At 43.0% G+C, this 17,801-nt stretch overlaps 1 protein-coding gene across 12 annotated transcripts in view; it reads right to left on the bottom strand.

The window, feature by feature from the left end:
- Ldlrad4 (low density lipoprotein receptor class A domain containing 4) overlaps positions 1-17,801 on the bottom strand; it is a 322,460-nt gene that overhangs the window by 159,044 nt on the left and 145,615 nt on the right. The window contains exon 4 of one of the 12 annotated variants that reach the window (XM_085833739.1): positions 7,486-7,582. The exons of the other annotated variants lie outside the window; for them this stretch is intronic. The gene's annotated coding sequence lies outside the window, so the exon portion shown is untranslated. The remainder of the gene's footprint in view (positions 1-7,485; positions 7,583-17,801) is intronic. 12 annotated transcript variants of the gene reach the window in all.

Here is a 17,801-nt window from a genome sequence, read left to right as displayed (position 1 = left end):
TGAGCTGTACAAATCTATATTTGGAAATGAAATTCACCGAAATGAGACTTTAAAATAAAACTCCCAACTTAAACAATTTTAAGCACTTAAAGGAGACTTTTAATTAAAAGAGATTTAAGCAATTAAAAGAGAGATTATATGACAAAATATAATCAGTTGTATAAACCCTCACGGATATCATCTTGGACTCTTGGGTACACACAGAAGTTAAGAGGAGTCATACAGGGTAAATGGCCAATAGAAGGAGCTTCAGGAAGAGTCAGAGGTTTGCAGTGATGGCAACTATCACAGCCATGCCAAGGCCTCTTCCTGTCTCAAATGAGAGCAGTAGACCTGGATCAAGTGTCAAGTCATTTCCATTAAAATAAAATTCCAAATAAAAGACCGTGCACAGCCCACCAATGTCTTCCCAACTCTGTTAATCACGAATAGAGTTTCACTAGCTGAGACCCTCTGAGAGGACAGCTACAATCTGAGAGAAAGTATTGCCTGTCGAAAAGAACGGAAGTCAAATAATTTGTGTGAGCTTTTATGAGAGGGACACTATAATTTTTCCATTTGGTCACAATCTGAGAGCATATTGGAAAAAAAAACACTCAGCCCCTGACTGTGTGTAAAATAACAGGGGATGGGGCCCAAGTGCATTCATCCCACGAGCTTTTGGTTGGCCACAGCACCTAAGTCAGAAACGGCGTGCTGGGTGTGATCAGGTTCCATGGTACAGATGTGGCTAGAGCTGAACTCTATCATCCCATATGGTGCAAATATCAAAATCCAGATGTTTGAAATCTCGTTTATGAAGTGACAACTTTTAACTTAATGGAAAGAAGGAAATGCCGAGGAAAGAATTTATCTTCCTTTCCAAAAGAAATATTGGACCTCAGATGAATGCCAAGCGTGAAAAGAACATTAGCCAAACACAAGTGCTCTAGTGTTAACGAAATGGCCAAATGCTAACGGAAGACTCCCCCGTTGTTCTAGTCTGAAAGGCTCCAAAACCAGACCACCATCTTCAAGTTCACGTGGAGCCATAATATGTTGAAAGACTATAACAGCATGAGGTCGACTCACTGATCAGACTCAATGATTTGTAGACAGAGACATGGAAACACAGAGTTGGCACTTAGACAGGGTGATGCCCACCTATCATCTAAGCACTTGGGAGATTGATGCACAAGGATTGTGAGTCTAAAGCTAGTCTTGGCTACATAGTTAGAATCTGTCATTCATAGATAGATAGATAGATAGACAGACAGACAGACAGAGGAACTAGCTGCTATAAAAATTTACAACAATAATTCTCAAAAAGAATGTTAAAGGTTGGAGCTGGGGAGATGGCTCAGGGGGTAAAATGTTTGCTGCATTTGCTACAAAGTGTGACCACCTGAGTTTGGCCCCTTGCCACCATGTACAAGGCTGGGAATGGCACCATGTACCTGAAATACCAACAAGGGAGAGGCAGACCCGTGCCTGCTTGCTGACCAGACAGCCTGGTCAATCAATAACCTTCAGGTTCAATGAGAGAGTCCATCTCAAAATAATTAATAATGATGATGATAATAATAATAATAATAATGTAGGAGGTTCCAGGAAGACATGGAATGTTGGCCTCAGGCCTCCACACATGCAGGCACATGCACATGCATACTGTCACACCTAAGTGGGAACATACATACAAGGACACAAATACACAAACACACACACATGCACACACACACACATACACGCACATGCATATGCACACACACCAAATAAAATAGAAACGTGAACTGATTCATCTTCTAACTCCAAGGCCACACATTTTCTTCCTTACACCCTTGTAAGGTAGCTAGCCAGTCTGTAACAGGTACTCAGTGAATACCAGATGTGTTCGACAGCTGAATAATGGAGAATCTGAACCTCTCTAGAAGCCCTTATGTGGGACATCCTGTTTATTAGGCTGATGGCAGAAGAGTGCCAGGCCTCCCACCAACACTACCACAGCCTCCTCAGATCCCCATTCAATTCAGTTTCCCTGTCTTCCAGGCTGTCTCTGCCTCAAGATCTGCTTTCTGGATGTGTGGGATCCTCCTATGATGAGCATATCTACCCATATAAACTGTCAAAACAGCTTGTTTTCTCGGGTAAGCCTTAACGGTACCCTGGAAGGGCTTGTGCAATGACTTCTTTAGCAAGCTTTCCCTTACTAGCTAACAATACCAACCCATCAACTTTCACAGTCACAAAATCCCAAACTTCCCGATGACAAGCCTTTAGTCAAACATCAAACTAAAAGTCTATCACAAGGCCACTTGAATCAAAATGAATAGATATATGACTGTATTAGCTCTTCGTGTGTTGTAGGAAAATACTTTAAAAATATACTATGAAGCAATTAAGTATTAAACTTTAATGGGAAAGCTGGGGTGACATTTTACAGCAGAGCAGAACATCTGTTGACATTGGCAACTTCAGCACTGACAGAGGCCAGCTTCCAACATGACCCAAGCTCTCCCTCCTATAAAGGTCATTCCTACTACAGCTTCCTACCCCAAACCTCATCTATTCTGACCCTCTAACACATAGGGTACTGCGATATTCCAAATACATTGACAGCCCTAAGAGAAGACTCTTGACCCCAGCTGCACATTGGAATCCCTAGGCATCTTTCAAAACGACTGATGCCTGCGGGCCAGCCCAGGCTACTACTCACATTGGCTTGAAGTGTAGCCTAAACAACAGGCGTTTTTAAGAGTTTCTTTGAGTGATTTTGATGGCAATGTAATTCTGGCTCCCCAAGAAGTGGGCAATTCACATGAAGCCCTCTCTTTTGGCTAAGAATATTTTACTAAAATGTTTTGTGATATTTTTTAAACATTTAAATACCCAAGTACTTAGGTAATTCTTGGATACAGTGCCCAGTCTCTTTTCTGACAGTAGGATATTCCAGAAACCTAGGAACCACAGCATTTTAGGATCCATGAGGCTGAAGTATAGGAACCAACACATTTTGGTTCCCAAACTACACTCACACATCAGAACTAGGCTGTATTTTCAAAGGAATAAAACTCAAACCAAATAAAGAAGACAGACTGTAGCTGCTTGTGCTATGAATGCTAATTATGCCCCCCCCCCAAATGTTTGTATGAGAGGGTCTGCACATAGCTTCTGGAAGCCTGTCCTAGTTGGTTCTGATTGGTCAATAAACATGCCAGTAGCCAATGGCCAGGGAGGACAGACAGAGGCGGGATTTTAGGAGTTCCGGGCTTGGGACCTGGAAGAAGGGAAGATCAGGCTTTGGGTGTGGACAGAGGAAAGACAGAGAGGCCATCATCAGTTAAGGAAGCAAAGGAAGCAAAGAAAGCGCCCTGGGCTCTGGGCCTAGGAAGCTCGACCTAGACGGCTGCACAAATGCCTCTGGAGTGGCCAAGATGGAACACAGAAGTTAGTAAGTAGTAACTGGGAATTATCGGCGGAAGGAAGATTGTAGAAACATGGAGGTTAGGCAGTTGCCCAGCTATTGAGCTGTACAGGGCATTATAAATATAAAGATCGTTTGTGTCTTTCTTTCAGGAACATAAACCATTGAGTCAGGAAGAAACCTACAACAGGATTAATTGATTAATTACTAATTCAACAATAGACAAAGTACTTTTCAATGTGCCATTTTGCCCATTCTTTCTGGACATCGTTGAGTATGACTACCAACTGATAATTTAGAGAAACAAATGATTATTAAACACTAGAAACATGTGGATGACAAAGACACCGTGATTTCACATTACACAAAATGAACTCAGAAGCCAGTGTTAAAAATCAATTATGATATTTAAATAGCTTCTTTTACAAGAAAAAATAAATTTTCAAATGAAGAAAGGAGCGTTTCTTTATGCCGTGATTCTCTTTGATTTCTTATAAAAATTGCTAAAATGGATGCTGGCAAGATGGCTCAGTGGCCAAATCCCCAGAACCCGGAACCCACTGGGGAGAGGTGGGAGGGGGAGGGAGAAAGAGAGTGACAGAGCGCCATAGAGCCAACTCCAGCAGTTGTCCTGATTTTTACATGCCTGTCACTGCATGCACACATGCATTATCAACAACAGAAAACACTAATAATATCAACAAATTTAAATAGCTCTAATCAATATGATAATAATAAAATTCTTTCCAAATCTGGGGTCTTTTCTACATCTCTATATAAAACTTTGATGAATTCTTTTCAGGGTCTTAGATTCCCTTAGAAATTCATAGCTTAACATTGACAGAAACTTAAAGGATACACAGGGCTCTCCAAAGTTGAAGAACAATTTTTCAACCAAATTGAGAAAGAAAGAAAAAAAACCATGGATGTCATTCTAATTATGCATAAACTTACTAACCAATAGAGACATACCATGTAGGGGAAAATAAAGAAAATGTACAATTAGGAAAAGTTTTTTAATATTTTGTAAACTTTGAGAAAACAAGGGAATTTAGATAAAGACACCAGAACAGAAATGGAATGACTGAGTGTTTTGTGTGAATTCCAAAATACTGGAAAAAATAGCTTTTTATTTATTTTTTTCATTTTTTATTTTTTTTTAATAACAGTATCAGAAGCCTAAGAATCTGGGCATTCTAAACCCAAATGCAGAACAGTGGGAGAAATCTGCTTTGCAGGACTAAATTTAATCCATTTGGTAGAGTCAACAGTCAAGTAGTTAAAAGGCAACAAGAAGTTGTTCTTCATTTTTTTCACACTCATTGAAAGTCTCATTTTCACAGATGGGGTCTCCATCACATAATAAGGACCTATATGCAGCACTAGCTCTCAGCTGTAAAATCAGCCCTTTCCAGGAATCTACGTGAGCTGCTCCTGTTAAAATTCATACAGCACCGCTGACTCGTTTGCTTCACACACCTGCCATCCACAGACCTGCGAACAGTGATTCTGGCTCCACCATTCTGACATCAAAGCCTGCAACGCGTGAGGAACGGGCACCTTCTCGGTGGTCTCACAATGGGAGGGACAGAAAGGCCACACAGCTGTAAGCAAAGTGCAAGAACTGATAGGGCTGGCAAGATGGCTCAGTGGGTTGGGGCGCTTGCTGTCAGACCTGATGCCTTTAAGACTTCCACACAGGTGGAAGGAAAAACTGACTCCAGCAAGTTGTCTTCTGCCTTATGCAAGCACGTGCACACATAGCCATGAAATGTTTTAATACAAAGAAAATAAAAAAACAGAAGTTCCCACACCTCAGCAATCCCTCCACCCTGCCAGCATGCTCTGCCAGCTTACACCACAAAGGCAGAGGTATCTCTACTGACATCATCCTCACTCAAGACAGGCTTTGAAGGGGAGAACCTAATTCCCTCTGTGCTTGTATAATAAATTAAGTTGCCCCACAAACATTTAATAAAGGTCCTATTGTTTAGCACTACTGGTGTCCCGGCACCCTGCAGGAAGATGACTATAATACGCCGAGATAGCATTTTGCCCATTTGGTGAGATTGGCAATAAAGCCTCACAGAGGAGAAAAACCACTCTAAAAGGGAGGAAAAAAAATCAAACTATTTTACAATATAGACAATCATTTCTATTATGATATTGCAGAGATTGCCCGAGGGCATCTAAAAGTATCTGAGATTAAGTAAAACACACATAGTGTGCTGGCCCTCGAAGGTCAAGGTCTCAGGACTTAGCCCTGCAACTGCCTTTCAGCAGAAAATCAACAACAGCAAACCCACACCCAACTCTCCACACTTACGCAAAGTCCAGAGCTACAATGTGTGCAAAGAAGAAACTACAACGCCAACATTTAGCAAAATAGACAGAAAAATCCTAGGCTCAGGATCCCAGATTCTCCTTTGCACTGTTACAAAATGTGTTCACCCTGTGGGAAATGGACCTCCTAGGGGGACGGGGCAGGCAACCAATGTGTGAGGAGTCGTGAATGCCTTAGTGGGAACTGTGACTAGGTTCTAAGTAAATGTATTTGAATGTAAGGAGACCTAGTAGCATTCAGCACCCATTCAGAGAGATTAACCTTGCAAAACTCTTCTCCTGTGGTTGCTCTGCAAAGAAAAGAGTATATGTCATGAAATACAATGAAAGTCCAGAGCTGTCCACTGACAAGTATCTGGTTTTTGTATGCATTTGAGGTCGTGCCCAGGGAGCAGGGTCAATCTATAGATGCACAGGCATTTACAGAAGGAATCTTGGTTCCTAAGTGAGACCCATTCAGTGTGTGACAGTTATCTTCTGGCCAGCAACCGTGGGTCAGACACACACACATGCATGCATGCATGCATGAATTGCCCATCCAGCATTGACTGCTCTGGGCAAGGAGTATGTTCTGGGCTCTAAAGAAGCGGACCGAATTGTCTCCTGAGACTCGGGAACCTGACTTTTCTCCCACTCTCACACTAATTATTTAGTTTGTCCTCAAGTAAGACCATTGGGAAAATGGGGTTCCTGGATTAAATCAGAAGCCTGGTGTTTGAGTGAGAAATGCTCATTTCAATGGTCTCTGCACAAGTACCCCCCTCCCCCAGTACCCTTCCACTCTCTAGACACAAATCAGTGGGACCAAAATGGAAGCCATGACAGTTCTCTCTTCTCCAATTTCCTAGTGGCCTTCATGTTGCTCAGAGGGAAACTCCCAAGTATTCACATCTCCCTACTTGAGCTGTCTATCAGCTCTTTGGCCCCTCCTTTCTTCCTTCCTCCTCTCTTCCTGTGAGAGTACCTCCATGCACATGAATCCTTGGATGTTGGCTTGCCTGCACTTGCTTTTTCCTCTGCCTGGGGCGCATCTTTCCGGCACCCAGCTGACTTACGTCCTCACACAAATGTCCTCAGTGAACACAACCCAGACTCTTGCTCTCGTTGCCCTCTTTTCCCGTCATTCTCTATTGCCCGATTGTTAAACATATGCTTAATGTTCCATGTGTCTGCCTGTCTAGCTATTCTCTAATCTTGACACCAGGACAAAAACACCATGAGAGCAGCGGGATCTTTCCTTTGCCCAGTTTTACTGATGCATTCCCAGAATCTAGAACCTGGTTCGGTATGTGCAATAAACATTCAGGAAACAGTGGCTACATCGGTGGTATTGAAGCAAGAGCTGTAGAAATGTTCTCCCATTAATTACTGATGTCCCCTTTGGGTGAAGAGACTTTTTCCTTAGCTGAACAAACATCTTCTCTAAGAAAATATATATCTTATTATACATGAAAAGAGAGGAAGGGGGGGGGCAGACAAAAGGAGGAAATAAAAGAAAAATATTAGCAAATCACAAAAGAATGTTAACGTAAATAGCCAAACAGCTTTGTAAAACTAAGCTCTTTATTTACAGAATCATTTCCTCTCTAGCCCACCATGTCATAAATATTTAGTCTTTTTCCCATCTGTCCCTTCCCAATTAACCTGGCTTAATTCCGAAATCACAATGTTCCCTCTCAGTAAGGCATTCATGTGTTACCGAGAGAAAGCCCATTGTCTGGCTAACGTGCTGGACTACTTACTCAGGAAACAGCCTGCAGCTCCTTTCTTGGCAGCTTCTAGCACCCTGAGAACTGGGTGTCAACACTCGATACTCAAACCCTCCACCTGTCTCTCTTCCTGTATAAATAGAAACAATCTGAGTGATCTGGAACTGGACAGACTCAGAAGAAAGATGGCTCTCCATCCATCCACGGGGTTCCAGTAGCTAGACTTGACTTCAGATGGTTATTTTTATCTTTTTGGATTTTGGATTTTTTTTTTTCTTACTTTGAGCCTCCTGTAGCGTCTACTTAGTGTCCTTCATCTGTCACCTACCCTTTATAAAAATGTCCTCTCTTGGAAATTTCTGCTTTCTGAGACATAATTAAAACTGGCCTTAACACGCCAAATGAATATACTTTGATGTCCCGCTGAGAGACGACTGCTGCTTGTCTCAAAACAAGGGAAGTTGGCTAAAATGAACTGTTTCTTCATCTCTAGACTGGAATTCCTGTGAGTGTAAAAGAATGGTCTCTGGTGTCTGTAACCAAATTAAAGGGACGCAGTGACTGGAGACCCATACCAGGTGCTCATGCCTCTGGAGGCAGGAAAGGGAAGGCAGATACTCTACCCTTCTTAGTGTTAGCAGAGGGTAGAGCTTCCCTGCTGATCCAAACCAACCCCGACTGTGAGTAGGGACTATGTGTCTTAGGAACCCTATGGCTGTGATGAACCACCATGACCAAGAGCAAGTTGGGGAGAAAAAGATTTCTTTGGCTTACATATCCCATTGAGGGAAGCTAAGGCAGGAACTCAAACTGGGCAGGAACCTGGGAGGCAGGAGCTCCTGCAGAGGTCATGGAAGAGTGTTGCTTACTGACTTGTTCCCCATAGCTTGCTCAATCTGCGTTCTTATAGATTCCAGGACCAGCCAAAGTTATTACCACCCACAATGGCATGGCACAATCAATCACTAATTAAGAAAATTCTGTACATGTGTGTTATAGCCCAATCTTATGAAACAATTTATGAATTTAGATTCCCTCCTCTTAGATGTCTGTAACTTGTCAAGTTGGCATACAACTAGCCAGCACAACATGCGACTCTCTTGTCTTCTAGTGGAGTTCTATCATACTGGGATAAATTGCTTAGTAATGACAACATACTATAGGCTAGAGTCTCAGACTCCACAAAAACAAAATATATTTTGTCCTGAACATGCTCTTTTCAGAGATAAGCCAATTAAGTATTTCCTAGTTTATCAATTTGTCCATAGATCAATGTTTCTGATAAACAATAGACTTCAAGACAGTTTGATGATCAATTGGAACACTGACAAAATTGTTACCTTCTAAGATTGACAGCCAACACTTTTGTGCCCAATGCTTATCCAGGGAAAATCCAAGCATTGAGGTTACAAGAAGGATCCTCAACCAAGGCTTTCAACTTTAAAATGTAGCCCTGTCCCCATCCCCGTGTCCCGTGTTCTTTGTTTTCATTTACCTGTAACACCACCTTTCACTCAATCATAAGTCAGTCTTTTGTTTTGTGTATAGTCGTCTCGACTCACCAGCAGGTAAGTTCTAAGTGCATGGAATTTCACATCACACCTAGGATGCTTCCCCAGCATCTCCACCATCATGTTCCCATGACAACCCATGCATCGCCATGCTTGCATCAACTGTTTGTCTGTCTCTCTGTCTAGCCCACTGGCAAAGTCACTTGAGCCCAGAAAGCTAATTGTTTGTTTGTTTATTTGTTTGTCTGTCTGCATCACATGCCTAGCAAAGGCTGTTACTAATAATTGGATCAGTTTAATGCAAATCAAACAGCACCAGAGAAGGAAGCAATCTGTGGACTTTGAGGGTGAGCTTTGTGTGTCTTTCCTGGACTTAACTATTTATGCTTTCACCGTGGGTGAGCATACAGATACAGGAACTAATAGAACAGAGCTGCCATGAGGAAGAACTGAGAGGAAAGCCATCGGCCTACATCACCACGGCTCTGAAGGGAAAACACCTGGTTTACAACTGAAAAACAAGGCGAGAACTAGAGAAGGGAAGAGAGGACCTCCATGAATAAACCAAGCCCAGAAAAACTGTAGGTTTGACCAACAGCACCACTTCCTTAAGATCGCTGACTGAGAGCAGGGGGCAGGAAACCCCTCCTCCAACCTTGTGCCACACGGGCTGTGAACAACACAGGGATGTCCCCAGAAGCAATGCTACACAAACAAATGACCATGTGCCTTTGAAGCAGCCAGTGTTAGTCTATGTCCCAGGCTGGGAGGGAAGAGGGGACCATCACTGAGAGATGCCCTGTTGCCAAACCTGACCCCCTTCTTTTTTCCTTTTTAACTATTATCACCTTTAGCTTTAATGGGCTTTAAACTAAATTGACCACAACAGCACCCTGCCTCCTCTCTTCCCAAGTCTTTGTGGGAAGTGACTGAGGTAAGCAAGGATCTTTAACCTCATTTGATCCCCGACTTGTCTTGATTCTGTCCCTTCCTCCTGATCACCTCTTCAAACACTAGATGTGACCATCAGCCCAAGCGTAGATTATTTGCAACAAAACACCCAGCAGCAAAGGACACACTGTCCCCTTACCTAGCCCTTGGGTACTGAAAGCACATGTAGGAGATCCAATTATACAGCATACAAGAGAGAGAAGGTTCTAGGATATATGTGTGTGTGTGTGTGTGTGTGTGTGTCCTATGGAGCTGGGAAGTCAAGCCAGCAAGGGAATCATGCATTTTTAAAATCAGGAGAAGAACAAGAACTCTTTTCACCTGTAGAGTCAGCTTCAAAAGACAACACAGGGGAGTCAGCCTCATTCAGTGAAGGAGAAAGGGGGCAGCCACTCTTCTTTCAACATACATCTTAATTTTATCACGTTTTCATTAGTAACATTATCACAGTTTAGTTTTTCCCTTTTATATTTTAATTCCTTTGTCTCGACATTCAGCTTGGGTGAACAGACATTTAGGCTGCTCCTCTGATGTCAGCACTTGTTCTCTGGTGCTTTCTGTATCTGATATCCACCCTGTCCTTCCACCCTCCTCATTCCTCCTTATGCTCTTTCGCCCCCTCCCCCTTCTTATGTTTTAATTATTATTACCATTAGCTTTAAAACGCTTTGAACTACATTTACCACAACAGTGCCCTGCCTCCTCTCTTCCCCAAGCCTTTGCAGGGATGTGACTGAAGTAAACCATTATCTTCCACTTCATTTTACCGCAGACTTGTCGCATACTCAATCCCTTATTTCTGCCGCTTACCTCCTCAAACAGTACTAGTGACCATAAGCATCAGGGTAGATTACATGCAAAAAAACAAAAACAACAACAAAAAAAAGACTAATACAAAATAAAAACAAACTTGGAGAAGAAAAAGGAAGCAGTGGAGGGCCCTTCCATCACAAACACATGAAGAAAGCGCTGGAGTGTCGTCTTCCACTTCTGATAGCAGTGCACATGTCACTAAGGTTGATTGACCAGCAAGAAGCTACATACAGTCCAGCGTTGTGGCAACAAATTAAAGGAGACATTTAGACCTGTTTGATGTGCTTAGGCAGATGTGCCTAACACACTAAAGTGCTCTTCCCATTAAAGGCAGGTACATTACTTAGTAAGGAAGAAGGGAAAATTATATACATTACCCAAATCAGCCAGAAAGAATGGTTTTGCAAGCTTCATGACTGTATACATCTACAGCAGTGTTCATATATGCAAACAACAGAAAGACTCCATCCAGCCCAAGAGGGATATTTCTGTCCCTTGGGAATCAAGGCCTTAAAAGCCCATAATCTCCACTCTGTCCCTGATGATGTCCCGGCACCACCTCCCCCCCCCCCCGCCCCCACCCCGCCCCAGCCTAAGCACAGAGTAATGGAAGCCCCACATGACTGGTGCACTGCTTAACCGTACATAATACATTGCTTTTGAAAAAGCAAAATATCATTGACTATAAAGAAAGTATTTCATGTTACAAATAAGCCACATTTTTATTATTAAAAAAAATCATGTTTGGTTACTAAAGACATAATAAGGTAACAAGATATTATGAGCTGGAGAGATGGCTCTGTGGTTAAGAGCACCGGTTAATCTTCCAGAGGTCCTGAGTTCAATTCCCATCACCCACTTGGCAGTTCTCAACCATCTGTAACTCCAGTTCCAGAGATCCAAAAACCATCTTTTGGTCTCCATGGGCCCTGAACATACATGATCACAGACATATATGATCACAGACATACATGATCACAGACATACATGAAGGCAAACCCCATATACATAAAATAAAAATAAATGTTAAAATTTTAAATAAATTATGAATATATATATAGAAATATAGATAGATTTGTCATTCAGTAAAATTTAAGAGTTATATAGGTAATTTCTTAATCAAAGCAAACTTTAACAATGGCTGAAAAAAATTTCCTCTACCAGCCAGGAAGTTATGTATTCTGTCTACAGTGGCTACCAATGTATGCGTCAGCCTTTCTGTTGGAATAAACTGGGTGACTTATTGCCTAAGGCTTCGTATCTGAACATATCCCAAGATGTTCTGCAGTCGTAAGTCCAGTACAAGTAGAGATGTGCCTCCGTCATGCTGGGGCAGGGCATGTCTGTCCTGAGTGCCCATGTACTGACAGGTCTGTCTGTCTATCTGCTGCAAAGGCTTTTCCTATGTGAACTGGGTCATGTGAATATACACATTTCTGATTTCCCTGCATCAGCAAAGATACTTTCAATTCTACAAACAGCAATTAAGGAAACAATGAGGTAGGTGTGGCAGATTCTCAGAAGGACAGTTACAAGAAAGCAAGAAAGGCTGAGGCAAAAAGGTTGTCAGTGGCAGAGAAAGAGACTCAAAAAGGAAAAAAAAAAAAAATCAACATTCTGCTAGATTGGACCAAGACTAGAAATGGCTACTGTAGGCACTTGGGTTTTCTCCCATGTTGTCTTAGTTTGGGTTTCTATTGCTATTGATGAAACGTTCTAACCACAAGTCACTTGGAGAGGAAAGGGTTTATTTCAGCTTAGAGTTGTAGTCCAGCAGGGTAGGAACCTGGAGGCAGGAACTGATGCAGGGGCCATGGAGGGATGCTGCTACATGGGGGGTTGGTGGAGGGAGTAACTGGGAAGTGGGATATCATTTGAGATATAAATGAATGGAATGATTAATAAAATAAATGTCAAGGAGGAGGAGAGGAGGAGGAGGAGGAAAGAGTGTTGCCAAAACAACAGAGCTGCAGCATCTTCGGCCTAAAAGAGAAGGATCACGGCCCAGACTGTTTCCTAATTTCCGTATGTTCCCTGCCTGCCCACTGGTTCTGATACATCCCAGGACACCAATGATATAGAAATAAGAGCCAGGACATAAAAAAGTATTCACATGAGACTCATAAACACACATACAGGGTGGAAGGGTATTAAAATGAGCAACTTACATATCCCATCACGAAGTTACCCCCTCACTTCCACACAGACGTAAGACTAACGTCTGTGGTACTACATGCATAAAGATGTATCTGATCCTATTAATAAGCGGTTTAGTCCACTCAATAACTACCTCATGCTTTTCTCTGTACAGTATTAAAACGAATCCTTACGTAAATCCTCTATTCTACCCCTCACTACACTTGGGTAGCATATTAGATGAAGGCATCTTTCTGACACATTCCCATCAGGCTGCACTGAATCCCATATATACCTGAGACATCAGATGCGGAGGCATCTTCTAGCAGCAAGGGGAGCATCTAGTGTCCCTTCTGACATTAGAATGGACCCAGCTCATTCTGAAGGCTTTCTGAGGTAGCCATCCATCTGTGCACTTTGTCTGCACAGCATCGTTCCCACACCCTAGTGGCGGGGTGAAACACAGAACCACAATAAACTACATTTGTTCTTGTCTACAAAGAGAGAGGCAGTACAAGGACATAAGGTGTATAACACCTTCAATGTACTCTGACTAAACAAGGCCTCAGGGGAGCGCTGTTGTTATTAGTGTCATTGTTTTGTCATTGGCGGACAGATTGGACTTTCTCTCATTATTATAGTTTACTTCCCATAAATCTCACCCTTCCTGCTTAGCCTTTAAGGTGAGGTCTCAGGAGCAAAAACAACTATGTAGAAGGTAAGATTTCTGAATGTTTACTTTCAGTAGATCTGTTTTGCCTGCCCGTAAGTGCAGGGCTTAGATCCTCTGGAGCTGGAATTAGAGACAGCTGCGACTTGACATGTGGATGCTGGGAAGTGAACACAGGTCCTCTAAAAAGAAGAGGCAGGACTCCTAACTGCTGAGCCATCCCTCCAGCCTATAAAGAGTAACAACAGTTTATACAAGGTAGCATTCCTTTTAATCCAGGAGTTGTTTACATTTCCACTGACCGCTCACTTCTAAGGAAGAAAACAACTTCTGCTCTGTCACTTTAAGAGATCCCGGCACCTACCCATACCTCGAATATCCTCTCGTGAAGCTTATCGTCTGTGAAGAACTGAGATGATGATGATGATGATAATAATAATAATAATAATAATAATAATAATAAAGAGTTCTAAAGCCATCCTATGCTCTGCGAGGGTTCAGACAAAGTACAGTCCCCTTTCTCGAAGGTCCTCAATACCGTGGTGCCACGTGTCCCATTAGCAATGTCTAAGAGCAAGGGGCAAATGTTTCTCCTCTGCAGCGCATATAGAAAGGTGTGCATTCTTATCCTCACGCAAATCGTTGCATACAAAATTTCTTTATAATGAGTGCCTTTGGGGTGAAAACAGAAGCTAACATTTTGGCTTAATGCATGCCAAAACAATTGCTTACTTATTTGGGCCATCACTGATATTGCACAATTTTTGTAAAATGACATAACTAACGTCAACATTCACACATCTGTGCTGTACAGATCCACCTGAGGCCTTTAGGCCAAAACCTGTGTGGAACACTCCTGGACACCAACCATTACAGGGAAGTGTACTGAATTGGGGCTGGCTGGGGAGATGGCCATCCACGGGGATGGCCATCTGTGGGGATGGCTGTCCTGCTTGTACAAAGTTGGTGCTCTGGAGCAGGAAGTACAAAGAAGCCAGCTACAGTCACCAGACCTGTCCCCTGCAGCTAGTGTTGGACAGAGACAGAAACAGCCCAGGAAGCCTCAGGATAAACAAAGGAGTATGAGATCTGGGCTCACTCCAGAACATTTGGGGAGGCCATTAGTGTCTACTGGTTTGTTCCGCTTGGAGTCATCAGTTGACTGTTTTGTTTGCGTCTCAAGACAGGGTTTCTTGGAGTACCCTTGGCTGTCCTGGAACTTGTTGTGTAGACCAGGATGGTCTTGAACTCACAAAGATCTGCGTGCCCCTGTCTCCCAAGTGCTGGGATTAAAGTTATGCACCACTGCCTCCCAGGCTGGCATTTGACTTTTAAAAGTAATGAATATTTGAAATGATTTGATACTATTCAAACATCTTGTTTCTCCTTAATTTCCAACGACTGCATTTGGAAATTGCTCATCTATCATTACCCATGTGTCCCTGGGACACAGTAGCCTGGAAATCTCATTAGGCACAATCTGGATTGCTATCCATTCTATAATACTACCTCCAAAACGAAGCTTTAAAAAGGCAGGGAATGGGGAGGGGCATGCTGGGATATAGCTCCGTGGGGCACTTGGTTGGCATGTAGGAGGCTCTAGAGTTAACCCCCAGTTCCATGCCAAAATAAAGAAATTGATTTCACCTGGAAAACAACTGCTTGCTATCTGTGAAGAATGTCTTGACAAGTTCTTAATGCAATTAGCAAGTGTCTTGCTAGTTTTAAAGGTTCTATCGCATGCAATTTAAAAATAAGTGAGGCATTTCCTATACTTGTCAAATGCTTAAGCTTTGATTTCATCCCCCTAAATCCGTTCTTCCCTTATATAAAAGGAGTTTTCTTCTCAGTTAATGCAGAGTCCCTGGCTCAGTTAGATCGCCATTGTCGTGAGAAGACATCATGACCTGACCCAACTTGGGAAGGAAAGGATTTTTTTTCCTCACAGTTCCACGTAACAACTCATCATTAAAAACTTACACAGGGCAGGAACCTGGAGGCAGGAGCTGATGCAGAGGCCATGGAGGGTGCTACTTACTGGCTTGCTTCCCCATGGCCTGCTCAGCCTGCTTTCTTATAGAACCCAGGACCACCATCCCAGGGATGGCTCCACCCACAAAGGGCTGGGCTCTCCCACCTCAATCATCAACTAAGAAAATGTCGTACAGGTGTGCCTGTAGCCCTCTTTTTATGGATGACTTTAGCTTATGCCAATTTGCCATAAAACTATCCAGCACAGTAGCCAAATGCATCTAGATTGCAGATTCAAGCACAAACTGATCAAAAATCCCCTAGTAGCTAAAAACAACCAGCTTTACACTGGTTCCAGTCTTGGGAGCTGGCTATAGAAATGTATATCATTTATATATAACAATATTGTGCTAAGAATATTTCTGTATTTATCCAGATACTTTTTTAAAAGTCATTTTGCCTTTAGTCAAAACCAGGGAAAGGAGGGGGACCTACTATAGAGCCAGTCACAGTTACACACCTGTAAGTACAGCAACGAAGGGACTGGGGCAGACGGACGTAGACTAAGAGCATCTCAGGCAGTGTTTCTCAACCTGTGGGTGGTGACCCCTTTCACAGTGGGTCACATATCAGATACCCTGCATATCAGATTAACATTTGGATTCCTAATTGTAGCAAAATTACAGTCATAGAGTAGCAATAAAAAATCATTTTGTGGTTGGCGGTCACCACAACATGAGAAACTGTATTAAAGGGTCACAGCATTAAGAGGGGTGAGAACCCCTGATCTTGGGCATCATAGTATACCTGAGGCAGATGGGCTACATACTGAGAGAACTTGTTTCCAAACAAACATTATGATACAGTAGCGAACATCACACACAGTAAGCAAAAACCGCAAATATTCCAGAACTAGTGATGAAATTCGAGTTTTACGCAGACTTTTAGACATGTTTAAGGTTCCACATAAGATATAATGGCTTGGTAGTTTGCTCTAGCAGGAGCTAAAAGTCTTCCCACGTGTATTAATAAACAAGAGGCAGTTATTTAATAATCTATAAACAGGATAACCACAAATGATATGATAAATAATCATCTATATTCAAGGACAGATCCCTAGAGGGCATCAAGAATTTAAACACACTCCCTACAGAGACAGAGGTCTCACATGACTTTCCACCCTCCAAGCAGCCCCACTGCACCTCCTACATGCTCCCCACTTACTATGTGAGGCGTGGTCCCCTGTGTACCTCAAAGATAATCCAGTTACCTCCTTAGCAAAAGAAACAGTGTAATTATTTCATGTCAGAAGGATAAAGCAGATCAGGTATGGTAGCACAGGTCTGTCCCTGGCACTAAGCAGGCTAAGAAAGAGGCTCAGGAGTCTGAAGCAAAGCTACACAAAGATGCTACAACAGAAAAGACATAGAATCCAGCCCATCAGAGGTTCACCGTCTGAACTCAAGAGTTCTCTGTGCATGCTGACACACAACGGTCATCATGGTCAAATGTAGTCCTTGGGCTGGAGCCCAATGCATAGAGCACCCACCTAGCATACACAAGTCCTTTTCTGATCCCAGCAATGAAAATTAAACAACAGTAATAATCACTTTTAGCAATGAGTTCGTTATTAACCTCATTTTCTGTGCTTAAAAGCATTAATACTCAGCACAGAATTTACAGAGTGAAGACAAACATTCTAAAAACCGGGGGGGGGGGGGGGATAAGGAAGGAAAAGGAACAGAAGAAAGAGGGCAAGTCAAAGGGAGATGTAATGACCATCTGCTGGCAGTGGGTGTGGGGGAAAGAGGGGATGGGAGAAAACCTGGTGCTCTGGGTGAACAGACGTAGAAGGACTGCTGCACACTTTCCATGCGGCTCAGGATGGGTGTCTGTTTGTGTGAAGCCACTGGACCCCAGCTCAGCGGGCGGTGGGCAAGGGGCAGTCTTGGTACCAGGTTCTCAGCCTCAGGCATCCCAGACACCACTGAACACCACGGAAGAGCTGAGAACAGAATGGGAGCCCCGGGGGCGGCTCAGTCAGTCCCGTGGGTGAGGGCAGGAAAGGACAGGGGGAGAGGGGGCACTGGGTGTTTCCTATGGGGACGAGAGCCCTTGGTCTGGTCAATGGATGGAGCACAGGAAGGCCTTCTGGCAGGAGGTCAGATGCGGCTCGTTAGAGGAAAGCCTATCCCATCGTTCAAGCACGGCAGGCCTTGATAAGCAGGGACAGTCTATGGTTTTAGAGCTTTATTGTAGAAAGGCAGGGGGAGAGAGAGAAGGTAGAAAGAGGGAGA

Source organism: Mus caroli, unplaced genomic scaffold (genome assembly GCF_978045245.1).
Source record: "Mus caroli unplaced genomic scaffold, Mus_caroli_1 scaffold_19, whole genome shotgun sequence".
In the NCBI taxonomy this organism is placed as follows: Eukaryota; Metazoa; Chordata; class Mammalia; order Rodentia; family Muridae; genus Mus; species Mus caroli.
Note: the sequence above shows the minus strand (reverse complement) of the source record. Positions and strands in the feature narration are given on the sequence as shown.